Consider the following 17,712-nt stretch of genomic DNA (forward strand, 5'->3'; position numbering starts at 1 on the left):
TAAAGCATATGTGTATGTATATAGGTGTGTGTTTATGTATATATGTACACACATCACAAATATATTTATATGCATATATAAATGCTAGCTAGCTATTGTTATTCTTTAAGTTTAGAGTTCTTTTCTCCTGCCTGTTTCTGCATATATTTGAGATATCATATGGCCCTGTCTGAATTCTTAGAAGATTTTAGTTCCATTTCAAACTTCTTCTTAAGGGAACTCATCAATAATTAATCATGTCAAATGTATTATTTTAATTAAAGCAGCTATAAAAGGAGGCAGGGTTGGACTAGGCAATTGAGGAAAGTTAGAGGCAGAAACAGGACACACCAGGAAGAGACTCAAACTAGGGGGAGGGCTTTTCCTTTCATCTCCGAAGGAGTTTCTCTCAAATGGAACACTTTGATTCCAAGACATCCTTCTTTTCCAAGACAACATTAATTGAGAATTCCCAATACTGGGTTTACTTTGCAATTTCTTTTTTTTCTTTGTTGATTTCAGTGACTTTATCATTTGCATTATTTTAAAGTTCCTTTTATAGTTTCTGTTTCAGGCTAAGTAAAAATGAAAGTAAAAACAAAAGACGAAATGATTCAGCTTTTTTTGTAGAAAAATATCGAGCTCTTAAGTTAATTGTTAAGTACTAGTTCCTTGCTCTTGTCAAAAGAGAAGGTCTGAGACATAGAAGGCAAAGGTAATCCTCCATAAGGCCACACCTCAAGGATCTGCATTCATAGAGGGGAGTCCTGGCATGGCAGAGAGAGAAGGAAATGTCTCCTTTGGAAGAAGAACTATTCATCCAAGAAACATGCTTCTTCGTGACCTTCCAGTTCCAGTTTGCTCTCTGATGACTATTTAGGATTAGGATTTTCCTCATTTGTATTGAATTCTGAGATAGTGACAGCTTCTCACTGTCTTTCCTGTTTCTAATTTAATTCCCACATCTTCCTGGAAGGGATACTTGCAATCTCAGAGGCTTAAGGCCCAAAGTGCCTTATTTAGGAACTGGAAATATAAAGGAATGCAATGGACACTTGTGCTGTTTAATAGGAATTACCTTGGAATTTAGGACTGCAGCACCACATTGAGTAAATTCAGTAAATAAGGTATGTGCACAGAGGAATGTGACTGCTTAATTACGGTTGGAAAATTTTATGCATACTGTATTGGGGGGGTTTTCTTGGTACATTTACTAAAATGTTCGCTGGGTTTGGTCTCTTTCTCTTTACCAAGTCATTGTTTTACATGTCGTTGAGTGTCTAATCTCCTTAATTTTACATGGAGGTGAGTGCCTTTTGCCCAGGTAAACTGAATCGTGTCAAATCTTAAATTGTAACAAACAGGAGAAACATTGAAAATGATTTCATAATTTATACTCCAGCCAGTCGTAGTGCAACTTTCTTGAATCAAATTACTTAGTAGCATCAGTCTTTGAGTTGTTATATTTCGAAGTGTGTACTCTTTTAGATACTTGGCTCGTGTAGGGATCAGGGGTCTGAACCACCAGGAGCTGCCATTGGAGACCTTGCTTTGCTAGTGGATGGTTGCATGACTTTCATGTGGATTTGTAACTGGAAAGGACCTTGTAAGTCATTCACTTAATTGAATCTTATTTTACATATAATAGAACTGCATCCCGAGAAAAGTGGAGGGAATAATTTATTGCTTAATTTCTTTTTTTTTCATTTTTCAAATGCTTTATTAACTTATGATTTATATCATTCATTTCTGCCAGATTTTGAATTACAAATTTTCTCCCAGTTTTTCCCCTACCCATTGCCCCAAGATAGCAGTCCCACAGGATATCCCCTCCTCCAATTTGCTCTCTCCCATATTTTCTCCCATACCCCCTTCGACTTTTCCAGTAGGGCATGGTGGATCTCTATGCCCCAGTGCCTGTATATCTTATTTCCCAATTACATGTAAAATAGTATTAATAATAGTATATATTTTTTAAACATTTGATTTTAAAACTTTGAATTCCAGATTCATTCCCTTCCTCCCTTGTCACCCACCCTTACTGGGAAGATAAGCAGTCCAGTATAGGTTGTACATGTGTAGCTAATGCAAAACATTAACATAGTAGATATATTGTAAAAGACTTACTATATTTCCCTCCCTCCTATCCCACCTTGCACTTGTTCTGTTCTCTACTTTGATCCCATCCCTTTTCAAAAGTGGGTGCTTCCAATTTCCCTCCCTGCCCAGCCTGCCCTCCCTTCCATCATGCCCCCTTTCATCCCCTTCCCCCCTACTCTCCTGTAGGGTGAGATACCCTATTTGATGTATATTTCATTCCCTCCCTAAGCCAAATTCAGTGAGAATAAGGTTGACCCATTCCCTTTTGCCTTCCTATTCTTCCCCTCCATTATAACCATTTTCCCTTGCCTCTTCTATATGAGATAGTTTACCCCATTCTGTCTCTCCCCATCTCCTCTCATTATATTCCTCTCACCTCTTAATTTCACCTTTTAAGTATCATCCTTTCCTATTAAATTGGTCCTGTGCCCTCAATCTATGTATACCTGTAAACATATATACACACATTCACATATGTATTCATATGCCCATATACCCTCATATATAGACATCTATATCTATATCTATCTATCTATCTATCTATCTATCTATCTATCTATCTATCTATCTATCTATCTATCTATCTATATATATATATATATATATGTTCCCTTAAACTACTTTCATACTGAGATAAGTTTCATCGGTTACAATTATTGTTTTTCCAAGTAGGAATGTTAGTAGTTCAACTTTGATAAGTTCCTTATGATTTCTTTTCTCTGTTTGCCTTCTCATGCTTCTCTTGCTTCTTGTATCTGAATGTCAAATTTCTATTCAACTCTGGTTTTTTCATCAAGAATGTTTGAAAGTCCTCTATTTCACTGAATGACCATATTTTCTCCTGAAACATGATACTCAGTTTTGCTGGGTAGATGATCCTTGGTTTTAATCCCAGCTCCTTTGACCTCTGGAATATCATATTCTAGGCCCTTCAATCCCTCGGTGTAGAAGCTGCCAGATCCTGGGTTATCCCGATTGTGTTTCCACAATGTTCAAATGGTTTCTTCCTGGCTGCTTGTAATATTCTCTCCTTGATCTAGGAATTTAGGAACCCAGCTATAATATTCCTAGGAGTTTCCTTTTTGGGATCTTTTTCAGGAGGTGATCAGTGGATTCTTTCAACCTCCATTTTGCCCTCTGGTTCTAAAACATCAGGGCAGTTTTCCTTGAGGATTTCTTGGAGGATGATTTCTAGGTTCTTACTTTGATCATGGCTTTCAGGTAGTCCAATAATTTTAAAATTATCTTTCCTGGATCTATTTTCCAGGTCAGTGGTTTTTCCAGTGAGATATTTCACATTGCCTTCTATCCTTTCATTTGTTTGGATCTGTTTAACAGCATCTTGATTTCTCATAAAGTCATTAGCTTCCATTTGCTCCAATCTGATTCTGAATGAATGATTCTCCTCAGTGAGCTTTTGAGATTCTTTTTCCATCTGGCAAATTCGGCTTTTTAAGGCATTCTTCTCTTTGTTGCCTTTTTGAAACTCTTTTGCCATTTGAGTTAGTCTATTTTTTAAGGTGTTATTTTCCTCAGTCAGGCTGTTGACTTTCATTTCATAATTTTCTTGCATCGTTCTCATTTCTCTTCCCAATTTTTCCTCCACTTCTCTTATCTGCTTCTTAAGGTCCTCTATGGCCTGTAACCAGCTCGTATTTTCCTTTGAAGCTTTTGGTGCAGGAGTTCTGACTTCACTGTCTTCCTCCTGTTCCATGCTTTGATCCTTTTAGTCCCCAAAATAGGAGTCTAATGTTGGGTTCTTTTGTTTGCTTTGTTTCCTTTGTCTGGTCATGTTGCCACTCAATTACTTGACTTTTGGGTTTTTTGCCACAGTAAGACTCTGCTACCAGACAGGGGAGCTTTCATCCCAAACGCTGGGGTTTTCTCAGCTACCAGAGGTATTAGTTGGGTGCCCTTGCTGAAGCCTCCACACGCTCTGGCAAGCTGGACACACACCCCAGGACCTCCACCCTAGACCACAATCCATATCCAAGCAGGTTAAAGCAAGGGCGATTATCCCTCAGACTGGTCACTTGGCCCCACTACAGTCTGCAGGCCAGGAGCTGAAGCTGCATAACGTTGGCTCCTCAATGGCTTCTTGCCCCAGGGGCAATACCGATGCACTCCCAACTAGTGGGTACCAAAGTCCACACTGCACTGACCTCTCACTTTGTCCTTAGCATCTATGTGTTGATAATTCTGGATCACCACAGCTGCTGCTGATCTGGAATACCTCCAGCTGGTGTTTGGTCAGGCCTGCCCTGGAGCTAAAACCTCAGCATGGAGCTTGGCTTGACTCCCAGAGCTCTGCGCTGGCCAGTTGTTGCCGGCCTGCCGGGCTGTCCTCAGTGGGAGATTACCTTCTCTGTGTCATTTTGTGGGTTCTGTGGCTCCAAAGTTCATTCAGAGTCCTATTTTACATGGATTGGGGAAGGTGGAAGCCTAAGCAGCAAGGATGACCTGCTTCTACTCTGCCTTCTTGACTCTGCCCCCACTACAAGTATTTTTAAGAGGGGACTTTCCAATGTCATAAATACAAGAAATTCATTGGCAGAGCTAGAATTTGAACCCAGACACTCTTTTTTTTTTTGAGGGGAAAAGATAGGGCAATTGGGGTTAAGTGACTTGCCCAAGGTCACACAGTTAGTAAGTGTTAAGTATCTGAGACAGATTTGAACTCATTGAAGTCAGGACTTCCTGACTCTATCCACTGCCCTAGATTAGATCTCTAAAGTCCTTTAATAGTTTAGAATAAGTGAAGTTGGCATGCGTAATTTAGCTTTGAATTAGAAGTAAGTGTAGTGCCTAGTTTTCCCATCCCCCAACCTCAGCCCTCCCTCAGGGAAGTGAGCAGACTGCCAGGTCAGTTCTACCCTCCCCCAAGGGATGTGGGCCCTTCCCCAGTCAGCCCAACTTCCCAGAAGTGGGCGGGCTTCCAGGTCAGGGAGACTTGGTGCACAGGCGGGAATTTCAAGGTGTGTTACTGACCAATCACTGTTTTTGGCATCTGCAAGTTTCTGCTTGCGTAATACCTATTGGCCATGTGGCCTCCCTTTAAAAGCTAAGACTTTACCTGAGATCTCTGCTGTATGACCTGGGACAGTGGGGTGGTACCTTGTCAGCCCTCCATGTGGCCTGATCAGCCAATATGGCATATAGTAAAGGGTCCAACTCTAAATTGATACTTGGGTCTTGCTCACGTTTTCTGGGTACAACATTTTGGAGGCCCCCAGTGAGTGTGCACCAGTGAGTGGTCAGTACACACCTTGAAATTCACGCCTGTGCACTAAGTCTCCCTGACCTGGAAGGCTGCCCACCTCTGTGAAGGTGGGCTGACTAGGGAAGGGCCCACATCCATTGGGGGAGGGTAGAACTGACCTGGTAGTCTGCTCACTTCCCTGAGGGAGGGCTGAGGTTGGGGGATGGGAAAACCAGGCACTACAGTAAGGTTCCCAACTCTTGGCTAATAATTTTTCTGTAAATTATCAGAATAATTTAGCAAATTTCAGAAGGGACATTAGCTGTGTTCTGCCTATTTTTACTAGGTATAGATTTACATAATACCTGGATGGCTTCTCTGTCCTGAAATAAAACCTCTTTCATAGGGCTTTTCTCTGATATTACTTCCTGTTCTCCACCTTTCACACCCATACCCCCTTAGAAAATATTCATCATAAATCCAGAACTTATTCTGGTTAGTAATTACTCTGGTGGCCCTTTCCCCTGATTGGTGGCTGTGGCAACACATATCCACACCCTTGGTTGACATGTCCTAAAAGTTGTTAGTGAACTTGATCTTATTCATTTTTGGGGACACATGGTCTTTAGAACTAATGCCAGACTTTTATGCTGAGCTTGTTCTGCCCCTAATGCTCTTCTACTTGGAAGATCCATGAGCAGGAGGACTCCCCTTTTTTAAAGTCAAAAACATTTGTGTATTCCCATATGACAGGAGATGTACTATTCATAGCCATTGACAGAGAAAATCCATATAAAAAACTACTGCGAATTCATCAGTGCTTTTTAAATGAATTTGTATTATTATTAATCACAAAAGCATAGGAAAGGCATCTGGAAAAGAGTAATACATATGCATGCAATACAAAAGGCAAATTTACTTATTATTTCTGAGTTATGATATATGTATTGTTGTTAGAGCTAAATAAGGATCAAAATGGTTGGTGGGCTTATGGTTTCTAGGACCTCTTCCAGACTCTCCAGTCTTCCTTGGCATATAGGCTCAGAACTCTGCTGGTCTGATTGTTACCTTGTTGGAGAACAAGAGAATTATCATTACTTAGTTTCTCTTAATTGAGCTATGTCAAAGTTCACAGATTTTAGAGCTGCAGTAGAAGTATCAGAAGCCATCTAGTACAACCTACTCATTTTACAGATGAGAAAATGGAAGCACCGGAAGACTCCATGACTTGGACATGGTCAAGTATTAGAGGAGAGAGTTAAACGTTGGCCCCCACCTCATTTCAGAGCCAGTGTTCTTTCCACTATATTATTCTACTTTGTGTATTTTGTATGTGACAGAAGTTTCACCACAAATATCCACCCAGGTTCTAAAGATCAGCAATGTCATGTACTATTGTCTTTTTAAAAATAAGCTTTATTGATAACCCACTTTATGTTTTTTAAGCTTTTATTTTTTTCAATTGACAAACATATTTTTACTTTCTCTCCCTCCTTCTTCCCTTCTCCAGAAAAATTAAAAGAAAAACAAGACCCCTGTAACAAATATACATAGTCAAACAAAACAGATTCCCAGATTAGCTGTCCAAAAATGTAGATTTCATTCCATACCTTTCATCTATCACCTCCCTGTCAAGAGGTGGATAAAATGCTTCATTGTTGGTCCTTTGGAATAGAGGTTAGTTACTGTAGCAGCAAGCACCCCAGCATCCCCAGGATTTCTGCCAACACAGGTTCTTAGATCTGCTTTGTTAAAGGAAAGCAACTCAAAATGGGTTAACAAGCTTACTTTAATCAGTCAAATATGTATCCTTTACCTAGTTCAGGGGAAAAAGGTCAGCACCCCGAACTTCAGAATATACAGACAGAATTATCAAGACAGAGAAACAGATCAAGTAGACAGTTTTCAAACTGTCCAACCATTACATCCATACCCAATCAACATCTGGGTTTCAACTAATGGGTTTTTCAAAGCCGAGGGGGGGCTCTCAACAACGGCTTCCCAGAATCCAGATCAAATCACAGAACACTTCTCAAAGTGAGCCCCAAAACAAAGCTACACATCAGGGCTTATATAGCCTTCTCCTGGCTCAGAGAATGTAACAACCTTATTGACTCAATGGCCAATCAAGAAGTATCTACTGAAAAACAAGCCTCCCACCCCAGGCTCCAGGTGTACTTTTAGCCTAGGGGCAGGGAAGATCTTTAAAATTTACATTCCCATTACAGTTACTGTGTTGATTTAAGTTCCTAAGCCTTTCAAAATTAGCTTTGAAAGCTATGACCAACATTGATTTCAGAGGACTAAGCCTATCCACCTTTTGATAAGGAGGTGATGGGTTCAAGGTATGGAATTCTACATTTATTTTTTTGGATAAGGCTAATGCAGGAATTTGTTTTGCTTAATTATGTGACTTTGTTACAAGGGTTTTGTTTTTCTTCTCTCTCTTTTAATATGTGAGTGAAAGGGAGAAAAATATATTTCTTGGATGAAAAAATTAAATTATAATTTTAAAGTTATTTTATTATAAGAATTGTTCTCTTGGTTCTGCTTGCTTCACTCTCTACCAGTCTAAACAAATCTCCCAGGTTTTTCTGAAACTGTCTCTTTAGTCATTTCTTTTGTGTGTGTGTATGTGTGTGTGTGGGGGTCTTTATTGATTTGTTAATTTACTTTGAGTTTCCAAGATTCAGTTCCCCAGCTCTTTGAGTCCCCACCTCCCCCCATGGCAGCATACAATCAAGTATAGGATCTGCAAATAGTTTCACATTAGACATTAGTCGGGTTATAAAGAAGAATTGTATCGGGTGGAATGAACAATGGGAAAGAGGAAACAAAACCAAATAAGAAAAAGAAAGAGAGCAGGTAATTTGCTTCAATCTGCATTCAAACTCCGTTCTTTCTAGTTCTTTCTCTGAATGTAGACATCTCTCTCCATCATGAGTCTTTTGGAGTTTAATTATAGCCCTGAATTTCTGAGAAGAGTGTGGTCTATCAAAGTTGGTCATCACACATAATGCTGTATCTGTAATTGTGTACAAATTTTTCCTGGTTCTGCTCTTCTCACTCAGCATCAGTTCATATAAGCCTCTCCAGGTAAATATGAAGTCCATCTGCTCTTCGTTTCTTATGGAGCAATAGTATTCCATTATATTCATATACCATAACTTGTTTAGCTATTCCCCAATTGATAGGCATCCCATATCTAATCAATAGTGATTTAGAGCATTTTTTCATATGCTTATAGATATCTTTAATTTCTTCCTCTGAGAACTGCCTGTTCATATCCTTTGACCATTTATCAATTGGGGACTGACTTGTATTCTTATAGATTTGGCTCAGTTCTCTGTATATTTTAGAAATGAGGCCTTTATCAGAGACATTGGTTACAAAAATTCTTTCCCACTTTCCCATTTCCCTCTTAATCTTAGTTACATTGGCTTTGTTTGTACAGAAGCTTTTCAATTTCATGTAATCAAAGTTATCCATTTTGCATTTTATAATGCTCTCTAATTCTTGTTTGGTCATGAAGTCTTTCCCTCTCCATAAATCTGACAGGTAAACTATTCCTTGCTTTCCCAGATTACTTACAGTATCAGCCTTTATACCTAGATCATGCACCCATTTAGACTTAATTTTGGTATATGGTGTTAGATAATGGTCTATGCCCAGTTTCTGCCATACTATATTCCAGTTTTCCCAGCAGTTTTTGTCAAATAGTGAGTTCTTATCCTGAAAACTGGGGTCTTTGGGTTTATCAAAGAGTAGATTATTATAGTCATTGACTGCTGAGTCTCATGTACACAATCTATTCCATTGATCCACTACTCTATTCCTCAGCCAATACCAAGTAGTTTTGATGACTTCTGCTTTATAATACAAATTAACATCTGGTATAGCTAGGCCACCTTCCCTAGCATTTCTTTTCATTAATTCCCTTGATATTCTGGACCTTTTGTTATTCCAAATGAATTTTGTTACTATTTTTTCTAGCTCTATAAAGTAATTTTTTGGTAAATTGATTGGTATGGCACTAAATATGTAATTTAATTTAGCTAAAATTGTCATTTTTATTATATTAGCTCGACCTAGCCATGAGCAATTAATGTTTTTCCAGTTAATTAGATCTGACTTTATTTGTGTGAAAAGTGTTTTGTAGTTGTGTTCATACAGGTCCTGGGTTTGTTTTGGCAGGTAGATTCTGAAATATTTTATAATGTCTACAGTAACTTTAAATGGGATTTCTCTTTCTATCTTTTGCTGTTGGATTTCATTAGAAATATACAGGAATGCCAAGGATTTATGTGGGTTTATTTTATATCCTGCAACTTTGCCAAATTTATTATTGTCTCAAGTAGTTTTTTATTTGATTCTTTAGGATTCTCTAAGTATATCATCATGTCATCCTCAAAGAATGATAACTTGGTCTCTTCTTTGCCTAATTTGATTCCTTTGATTTCCTTTTCTTTTCTAATTGTTACTGCTAACATTTCTAGTACCAGATTGAATAAGAAGGGTGATAGTGGACACCCTTGTTTCACCCCTGATCTTATTGGAAATGCTTCTAGCTTATCTCCATTACATATAATACTTGCTGATAGCTTTAAATAGATGCTACTTATTATTTTAAGGAAGGCTCTGTTTATTCCTATACTTTCTAGTGTTTTTAATAGGAATGGATGTTGTACTTTGTCAAAAGCCTTTCTGCATCTACTGAGATAATCATGTGGTTTCTGCTAGTTTTATTGTTGATATGATCAATTATACTGATGGTTTTCCTAATATTAAACCATCCTTGCATTCCTGGAATAAATCCTACCTGATCAAAGTGTATTAGTCTTGTGATAAGTTGCTGTAGTCTTTTTGCTAATATTTTATTTAAATTTTTTGCATCTATATTCATGAAGGAAATTGGTCTATAATTTCTTTTTCCATTTTATCTCTTCCTGATTTAGGTATCAGTACCATGTTTGTGTCATAAAAAGAATTTGATAGGACTCCTTCTTCACTAATTTTCCCAAATAGTTTCTAGAGTATTGGAATAAATTGTTCTTTAAATGTTTGATAGAATTCTCTAGTAAATCCATCTGGCTCTGGAGATTTTTTCCTAAGGAGTTCACTAAATAATTTACTTCCTCTTCAGTTAATCTGGGCAATTTATATTTTTGTAAATATTCATCCATTTCACTAAGATTGTCAAATTTATGTGAATATAATTTGGCAAAATAATTCCCAATTATTGTTTAATTTCCTCTTCATTGGAGGTAGATTCACCCTTTTCATTTTTGATACTCATAATTTGGTTTTCTTCTTTCTTTTGCTTATCATATTGACTAAGGGTCTCTCAATTTTATTATTTTTTCATAAAACCAGCTCTTAGTTTTATTTATTAATTCAATAGTTTTCTTAAATTCAATGTTATTAATCTCTCCTTTGGTTTTCATTATTTCTAATTTAGTATTTAATTGCAGATTTTCCAATTTGTTCTTTTTAGTTTTATTTATTAATTCAATAGTTTTCTTAAATTCAATGTTATTTATCTCTCCTTTGGTTTTCATTATTTCTAATTTAGTATTTAATTGCAGATTTTTCAATTTGTTCTTTTTCTAGCATTTTCAGTTGCATACCCAATTCATTGACCTCCCTTTTCTCTAATTTATTCATGTATACCCTCAGGAATATTAAACTTCCCCTAAGAACTGCCTTTGCTGCATCCCACAAATTTTGGTATGTTGTCTCATTATTGTCATTCTTTTGAATGAAATTACTGATTGTTTTTATAATCTCTTGTTTGACTCACTCATTCTTTAGGATTAAATTGTTTAGTTTCCAATTAGTTTTTAGTCTATCTTTCTATGACCCTTTATTGCATCATGATCTGAGAATGATGCATTTAATATTTCTGCCTTTCTGCACTGAATTGTGAGGTTTTTATGTCCTAGTACATGGTTGATTTTTGAATATGTGCCATGAATGGCTGAGAAGAAGGTATATTCCTTTTTATCCCCATTCAGTTTTCTCCAGAGATCTATGATACCTTCCTTCTCTAAAATTCTATTCACCTCCTTAACTTCTTGTTTATTTTGAAGTTGGATTTGTCAAGTTCAGAGTGGGGAAGATTAAGGTCCCCCACTAGTATAGTTTTGCTATCTCTTCCTCTAATTCCCTTACCTTCTCCTCTAAGAATTTGGATGCTATACCACTTGGTTCATATATGTTAAGTAATGATATTGCTTCATTCTCGATGCTGCCTTTTAGTAAGATATAGTTTCCTTCCTTATCTCTTTTAATTAGATCAATTTTTGCTTTTGCTTTATCTGACATAAGGATTGCTACCCCTTGCTTTTTTTACTTTAGCTGAGGCATGATATATTTTACTCCAGCCTTTTGCCTTTACCCTTTGTGTATCCTTCTGTTTCAGATGTGTTTCTTGCAAACAGCATATTGTAGGATTATGGTTTTTAATCCATTCTGCCATCCGCCTCCATTTTATAGGAGAGTTCATTCCATTCACGTTCACAGTTATGATTACTATCTGTCTCTTTCCCTCCATCCTATTCCCTCCCCTGTTTATGCTTTTATTTTTCTCCCCTTCTCCCTTACCCTCCTTAAGAGTTTTCCTTTTGACCACCACCTCCCTCAGTATTCCCTTCTTATCAGCCCCCCTGCCTTTTCCTCCCCTTCCCCCTTACTTCTTCCTTCCTTTCTAGCCACCCCCCCCTTTTGTAGCCCTTCCCCCCTCCTACTGCCTGTAGGATATGATAGATTTTTATACTTAATGTAGTATGTTATTTCTTCTTCAAACCAAAATTGACAGGAACAGATCTCATGCAAAGCTCCTCTCCCTCCCCTCTTTCCCTCTATTATGATACATTTTGTGTCTCTTCTCAATAGAGTCCTATGCTTAACTGGTTGTGTTATTCCCTCCTTGCACCAGAACTGATGATGGAAAAGCTATATAATGCTCATCTTCCTCCTTTCTTTCCCTCTACTATATTGTTTTTATGCCTCTTTGTGTGGCATAATTTACCCTTTTCTACTTCATTCTTTCCTCTTCTCTCATTGCAGTCCCTTTGTAGCCCTTAATAAAGTTTTTTTTAATCGTAATTTTTGTGTAATTTATACCCATACCCTCTACTTGTCTATAAACAGTTTGCTCTTATTAAATAACAGGGTGTGTGTGTGTGTGTGTGTGTATGTTTTCCTTGTTTACCTTTCTATGTCTCTCTTGCATCTCATAATTGGAGGTTGAATTTTCCATTGAGCTCTGGCTTTTTTATCAGGAAGTTCTGGAAATCCTTTATATCATTGAATGTCCATCTCCTTGCCTGGAAGAATATGTTCAGTTTCACTGGTAGGTGATCTTTGGTTGTAACCCAAGTTCTTTTGCCTTGCAAAAAATTGCATTCCAGTTCCTCCAGTCTTTCATTGTAGAGGCTGCCAGATCCTGTGTGATCCTCACTGTTCTTCCTCGATATTTGAATTGTTTCTTTCTGGCTGCTTGTAGTATTTTCTCCTTTACCTGGTAGTTCTGGAGTTTGGCTACAACATTTCTTGAACTTTTCAAGTTGGTATCTCTTTCAGGAGGTGATTGGTGGATTCTCTCGATTTCTATTTTACCCTCTGGTTCTAGTATCTCAGGGCAGTTTTCCTCAGTGAGCTCTTGGAAGATGTTGTCCAGGCTCATTTTTTCATCATGATTTTCTGGTAGGCCTGTGATTCTCAGATTATCTCTCCTGGCTCTGCTTTCCAGGTCAGTTATTTTTCCATTGAGATATTTTCCCTCTTTTTCTAATTTTTTATTCTTGCTGTTTCATTTGACTAATTCTTGGCTCCTCATAGAGTTATTCACTTCAATTTGGTTGATTCTAGTTTTTAGTGAATTATTTTCCTCAGTTAGTTTTTGGAGCTCCTTTTCCATGTCACACATTTTTCTTTTTAAGGAAGGAGCTGTTTTCTTCATTGTAATATTTTTCTAATTTTGCAATTTTGATTTTAAAAGAATTATTTATTTTGTCTTCTATCTCTCTAATTTGGTTTTCAAAGTTCCTTTTGAGCTCATCTAAGAATGCATTCTTTGCTTGAGACCAGTTCCCTGTTGAAGCTTCAGCTGTGGGTGTGGAGTCAACACTGTCTCCCTCTGAATTTGGTTCCTCCCTCTCAGGATAGTAGGACTCCAGGGTCTTTGTAGTCTGCTTTTTACTCATTTTGAGGCAGGGCCCTAGCCACAACCTTCCTCTAGGGTTCCCAAGCCTTTACTGTTTAAAGTTTTGCCCTAGAGCAATAATTACTATGTTTTCAGGGTCAGAGGGGGGGATTGGAGCATCTGGGGTTCACTCTGCCATCCTGGTCCCTGGAGGTCCAGATAGGGGCTTTTAAAATTTCTGGGCTGTGGATTGGTAGTCCCAGGAGTAGCTGCTGCCCCTTCCAGGGGCCCTGCATTTGACTCTTACCCTGCTCTGTCTATTCCTGGTCCTGCGGTGATAGCCCTGGCAGTGACCCTTGTGGTTGGTGGGTCAACTTGCCACCACATTGATCAGGCCTCGTCTGGGCCTCTATGAGCTGCAGAGTCCAGGCCTCTCCCTTTTGTCATTTCTTATGGCATATTAATATTCCATTAATTTCATATACCATAATTTGTTTAACCATTTACTAATTAATAGGCATGCCCTTTATATCCATTTTTTCTACTTCAAAAAGAGCTGACATAAATATTTACAATATCGTTATATAAATTTTTCTCCTGGTTCTGGTGCTTTTTGTTTTTCCATCATCATTTTACAGCTGTATTTTTAACTCATTCCACCACTAGCACCAGTGATTCTTCCCTTTTAACAAAGAAACAGTCTAACAAAACCACACAGTTAGGTAAGGACCCAGTGACCAAGTTTGCAACTATGTACAACATCATACAACCATAGTCCCCTCCCCTTACCATTTTATTATGTTTTCTTATCTCCCTTGACTCCAACCAAAGTGAGTCATCAGGTGTTACTTTTTTTGATCTATATGTAAAAGTAATGATTCAATACACATGAAAATGACAGTCCAAGAGGGATCTCACAAGTCAAATGTGCAGAGTAGAGGAAATAGCTGACTCACTCTCAGGGTGGGGTGATTTCCTCTATTTCCCACGTGTGCTCCTGCTCCACAAAGGTTGGAAGCTGTTTGCTAAGATTGACCCCAATTATTGGTATAGTAATTCTTTTGCAATGGGAAAAGAAGCTTCTGTAGGGACAGCTTTTTGAAAGACTAATGCTTGGGTCTTCTGCCCCTCTTACCCAGTTTCCCATGTTTGAAATCTCCTGTAATTATCAGCTTTGATAGGCAGAAAATAACTGACCTCAATACTTCATGGTAAGAAAGAGGGATTCCTGGACCTTCCCTTTGGGCCCTCCAGATCCAAGGCCATTACCATTTACCCTGCTGCTATACCCTAAGGGCCACAAAATCTTTCCATCTTCCCTGTGTCTGAACCCTTCTATAATAATGTTGTTTTCCCTAATTAGAATGTGGATTCCTGGAGCGCAGAGATTGTCTTAATTTTTATATTTGTATAACCATAGCTGAGTCTAATGCTTGGCTCATACTAAGCACTTAATAAACACTTTTTCATTTATTTATTCATTTCATTAATTCGTTTCATTTCATTATTATTATTCACATATCAAGTCCTGTCAATTTTATATCCATGGTATTTTTCACCTAAAGAGCAATTACTGTTCCTTCCCCCTATAGATGCCTTTTGTTATTTGCATATTAATTTTCATCTTTTCCCAATTCTCCCATGCCTAATAATGTATGTCTCTTTGCATTTTAACTTTATTATCTCTCTGTAAGGATACAAGTGGTTTGCTTCATCTTTAGTCTTCTAGAATTCTGGTTCTTCTTTATACTGATCAGAGTTATAAAAAGTCTCTCAAAGTTGTTTTTTTTCTATAATGTTGTTCTTGCATAAGTTGTTCTCATAATTCTACTCATTTTACTCTGCAACAGTTCATAGAGATCTTTCCAATTTCCACTGAAATGGACAGTTTTGTCATTTATTAGGGTACAATAATTAATATTTATTACATTCATATGCTATGTTATAGCCATTCCCCAATAAGAAGACATCCCTTGACTTTCCAGTTTTAGGCTACTATGAAAAGAGCTGCTATAAATATTTTTGTGGGGGGCAGAGTCAAGATGGTGGAGTAGAAATGGCTCCGACTCTCACCACCTCCAATTCATGTTAAAGGGGACTCTGAACAAACTTTGGAGCTGCAGAACACACAAAATGATGCAGAGAAGTTAACCTCCCACTGAGGACAGCCTGGCAGACGGGCAGGAATCAGTCAGCACAGTGCTCTGGGAGACAAGCCCAGCTCCATCCCAAGGTTTTGCCCCAGGGCAGGCCTGACCAACTGCTGGCTGGAGGGACTCCAGATCACCAGCAGCTGTGGCGGTCCAGAATTATCAACACAAAGATGCCAAGGACAAAGTGAGAGGTCAGTGCAGTGTGTACTTTGGGACCCAGTAGTTGGGAGTGCATCAACTTTTGTCCCTGGGGCGAGCAGCCACTGAGGTCTATGGGGCAGCCTCCACATGGCAGCTTCAGCTCCTGACCTGCAGAGTGTAGGGGGACCAAGCAACCAGCCTGAGGGGTAATTGCTTTTGCTTTAACCTGCTTGGATCTGGATTGTGGTTTAGGGTGGAGGTCCTGGGGTGTGTGACCAGCTTGCCAGAGCATGTGGAGGCTTCAGAGAGGGCACCCATCTAATACCTCTGGCAGCCGAGAAAACCCTAGCGTTTGGTATGGAAGCTCCCCTGTCTGGTGGCAGAGTCCTACTATGGCAAAAAGCCCAAAAGTCAGGTACTTGAGTGGCAACATGACCAAGCAAAGGAAGCAAAACAAACAGAAGAATCCCACATTAGACTCCTATTTTAGGGACAAAAAGGATCAAAGCATGAAACAGGAGGAAGACAGTGAAGTCAGAACTCCTGCACCAAAAGCTTCAAAGGAAAATACGAGCTGGTTACAGGCCATAGAGGACCTTAAGAAGCAGATAAGAGAAGTGGAGGAAAAATTGGGAAGAGAAATGAGAACAATGCAAGAAAATTATGAAATGAAAGTCAACAGCCTGACTGAGGAAAATAACACTTCAAAAAATAGACTAACTCAAGTGGCAAAAGAGGCTCAAAAAGGCAATGAGGAGAAGAATGCCTTAAAAAGCCAAATTTTCCAGATGGAAAAAGAATCTCAAAAGCTCACTGAGGAGAATCATTCCTTCAGAATTAGATTGGAGTTAATGGAAGCTAATTACTTTATGAGAAATCAAGATGCTGTTAAACAGATCCAAACAAATGAAAGAATAGAAGACAATGTGAAATATCTCACTGGAAAAACCACTGACCTGGAAAATAGATCCAGGAGAGATAATTTAAAAATTATTGGACTACAGGGGCAGCCACGTAGCACAGTGAGAGCACCGGCCCAAGAGTCGGGATGACCTGGGATTGAATCCGGGCTCTGATGCTTAGCACCACACCCACAAATAACTGGAAATGTAACCTTGAGCAAGTTATTTAACCCAAATTGCTTTAAAAAAATTATTGGACTACCTGAAAGCCATGATAAAAGAAAGAACCTAGAAATCATCCTCTAAGAAATTCTCAAGGAAAACTGCCCTGATGTTTTAGAACCAGAGGGCAAAATAGAGGTTGAAAGAATCCACCAATCACCTCCTGAAAAAGATCCCAAAAAGAAAACTCTTATGAATATTATAGCCAGATTCCTAAATTCCCAGATCAAAGAGAGAATATTACAAGCAGCCAGGAAGAAACAATTTGAATATTGTGGAAACACAATCAGGATCACTCAGGATCTGGCAGCTTCTACATTGAGGGATCGAAGGGCTTGGAATATGATATTCTGGAGGTCAAAAGAGCTGGGATTAAAACCAAGAATCACCTACCCAGAAAAACTGAGTATCATGTTTCAGGGGAAAATATGGTCATTCAGTGGAATAGAGGACTTTCAAGCATTCTTGATGAAAAAACCAGAGTTGAATAGAAAATTTGACATTCAGATACAAGAAGCAAGAGAACCATGAGAAGGTAAACAGGGAAAAGAAATCATAAGGAACTTATCAAAGTTGAATTATTAACATTCCTACATGGAAAAATGATATTTGTAACTGATGAAACTTTTCTCAGTATGAAAATAGTTGAAGGGAATAGAAATATATATATATATATATATATATATATATATATATATGTGTGTGTGTATATATATGTCTATATAGGAGGCTCTACAGGCATATGAATACATATGTGAATGTGTGTATATATGTTTACAGGTATATATAGATTGAGGGCACAGGACCAATTTAATAGGAAGAGGTGATACTTAAAAGGTGAAATTAAGAGGTGAGAGGAATATAATTAGA

At 38.2% G+C, this 17,712-nt stretch overlaps 1 protein-coding gene across 1 annotated transcript in view; it reads left to right on the top strand.

Moving 5' to 3' along the window:
- Positions 1–307: 307 nt before the first annotated feature.
- Positions 308–17,712, top strand: part of CASP10 (caspase 10) — a 39,582-nt gene continuing 22,177 nt past the window's right edge. Inside the window, exon 1 of the mRNA XM_069068770.1 lies at positions 308–1,106. The gene's annotated coding sequence lies outside the window, so the exon portion shown is untranslated. The remainder of the gene's footprint in view (positions 1,107–17,712) is intronic.

This window comes from Petaurus breviceps, unplaced genomic scaffold (genome assembly GCF_028583685.1).
Source record: "Petaurus breviceps papuanus isolate PSGF00001 unplaced genomic scaffold, PetGlider_PUasm1.0 90769, whole genome shotgun sequence".
In the NCBI taxonomy this organism is placed as follows: domain Eukaryota; kingdom Metazoa; phylum Chordata; class Mammalia; order Diprotodontia; family Petauridae; genus Petaurus; species Petaurus breviceps.